This window comes from Electrophorus electricus, chromosome 25 (genome assembly GCF_041902795.1).
Source record: "Electrophorus electricus isolate QZ-2024a chromosome 25, ASM4190279v1, whole genome shotgun sequence".
Classification (NCBI taxonomy): Eukaryota; Metazoa; Chordata; class Actinopteri; order Gymnotiformes; family Gymnotidae; genus Electrophorus; species Electrophorus electricus.
The window spans coordinates 13,277,501-13,280,000 of NC_137521.1; the positions used below are offsets into that span (position 1 = coordinate 13,277,501).

Sequence of the window (2,500 nt, forward strand, 5' to 3'; positions counted from 1 at the left end):
TATATACTGTGAGTGCAGTAGGCATATATATTGTATATACTGTGAGTGCAGTAGGCATATATATTGTATATACTGTGAGTGCAGTAGGCATATATATTGTATATACTGTGAGTGCAGTAGGCGTACATATTGTGAGTGCAGTAGGCGTATATATTGTATATACTGTGAGTGCAGTAGGCATATATATTGTATATACTAAGAGTGCAGCAGGCGTATATTTGGATATACTAAGCTGTATTATAGAGATTTTCTTTCTTTTTTTGTTCTTTCTTGACAATTTTATCTCTTTTAATGGTAATAATTCTGTTGCTTTGGAAACAGGGTTGAAAAAAAATCAGGTGTCCTTAAAAAAATCAAATGACCTTAATTTTTGTTTGGCTGTGTGGATTCCAAAATATAACTCATCATTCGTCAAAATGCAACTGTGGTGGACAAAACCTGCAGCAACGTGTAGGATGCAGGCGTGTAGGGTGCAGGCGTGTAGGGTGCAGGCGTGTAGGGTGTAGGCGTGTAGGGTGCAGGCGTGTAGGGTGCAGGCGTGTAGGGTGCAGGCGTGTAGGGTGTAGGCGTGTAGGGTGCAGGCGTGTAGGGTGCAGGCGTGTAGGGTGCAGGCGTGTAGGGTGTAGGCGTGTAGGGTGCAGGCGTGTAGGGTGTAGGCGTGTAGGGTGCAGGCGTGTAGGATGCAGGCGTGTAGGGTGCAGGCGTGTAGGGTGTAGGTGTGTAGGGTGCAGGCGTGTAGGATGCAGGCGTGTAGGATGCAGGCGTGTAGAGTGCAGGCGTGTAGGGTGCAGGCGTGTAGGGTGTAGGCGTGTAGGGTGCAGGCGTGTAGGGTGTAGGCGTGTAGGATGCAGGCGTGTAGGTGTGTAGGGTGTAGGCGTGTAGGGTGCAGGCGTGTAGGGTGCAGGCGTGTAGGGTGCAGGCGAGTAGGGTGCAGGCGTGTAGGGTGTAGGCGTGTAGGCGTGTAGGGTGCAGGCGTGTAGGATGCAGACGTGTAGGGTGCAGGCGTGTAGGGTGCAGGCGTGTAGGGTGTAGGCGTGTAGGGTGCAGGCGTGTAGGGTGCAGGCGTGTAGGGTGTAGGCGTGTAGGGTGTAGGCGTGTAGGATGCAGGCGTGTAGGGTGTAGGCGTGTAGGGTGTAGGCGTGTAGGATGCAGGCGTGTAGGGTGCAGGCGTGTAGGGTGCAGGCGTGTAGGATGCAGGCGTGTAGGTGTGTAGGGTGTAGGCGTGTAGGGTGCAGGCGTGTAGGGTGCAGGCGTGTAGGGTGCAGGCGAGTAGGGTGCAGGCGTGTAGGGTGTAGGCGTGTAGGGTGTAGGCGTGTAGGATGCAGGCGTGTAGGGTGGAGGCGTGTAGGGTGCAGGCGTGTAGGGTGTAGGCGTGTAGGGTGCAGGCGTGTAGGGTGTAGGCGTGTAGGGTGTAGGTGTGTAGGGTGTAGGCGTGTAGGGTGCAGGCGTGTAGGCATGTAGGATGCAGGCGTGTAGGGTGCAGGCGTGTAGGGTGCAGGCGTGTAGGGTGCAGGCGTGTAGGGTGTAGGTGTGTAGGATGCAGGCGTGTAGGGTGTAGGCGTGTAGGATGCAGGCATGTAGGGTGGAGGCGTGTAGGGTGCAGGCGTGTAGTGTGTAGGCGTGTAACTGTTAGCCAGACATTCATCACATGGTTCATCTTCCTTCCTGGCTAAGGCTTATACATGAAGTTGGCCAACCTCACTGAATTATCGCAAGGTTTTCATTGAAGAGTGGCTTTGAAACAGCCTTTTCAGTTGGGTACGTTACAATGCCTGTCTCACCAAAATGAACACAGACAGTTCTGTCTCACCTGTAGTCCCCATTCAAAATGAACATAGATAGTTCTGTCTCATCTGTAGTCCCCATTCTAAGTGAACACAGTTCTGTCTCACCTGTAGTTCTGTCTCACCTGTTCTAAGTGACTAAGGTCGCATGAACACAGACAGTGAGGTTTTACTAATAATACCGTAACCTTCTTCAGAGCGTTGAGAAGGACCAGACTTCTATAGACCCGCCTCCATACTGAAAATCATACATTGGTCAGATTTCCTGTCATATATTACAGACACAGCAATGAGTCCCTGCAGTCATACTAAAGAACAGTTTGGATTAAGTAGCCCTCTCGAACAGAACTGCGTCCTAGAGTAACCAAGGTGATGGAAATCTGTTATGTCGGCTCACCAATGCTCTGCATCCTACACGCTTACACACCTACCACCCACCACACTTCAACCACACCCACCCCACATGCCCACCACCACACCTCCACCACACCCCCACCACACCCACACAACACCTCCACCACACCCACACCCTACCACACCCCCACCACCACACCTCAATCACACCTCCACCACACCCACACCACACCTCCACCTCTGGAACCATTTACACAGATCATCTGATGAAAAGCCAACCACCTCAACCCAACTGATTTATTCTAATTTATTCTAATTACATTTATTTATGTACGCTGTCCCAAATGGCAAATAAATAACAA

At 51.3% G+C, this 2,500-nt stretch overlaps 1 protein-coding gene across 1 annotated transcript in view; it reads right to left on the reverse strand.

Moving 5' to 3' along the window:
• The window catches only part of sema6bb (sema domain, transmembrane domain (TM), and cytoplasmic domain, (semaphorin) 6Bb), a 117,164-nt gene that overhangs the window by 59,760 nt on the left and 54,904 nt on the right, over positions 1-2,500 (reverse strand). The gene's annotated exons all lie outside the window — the stretch shown is intronic.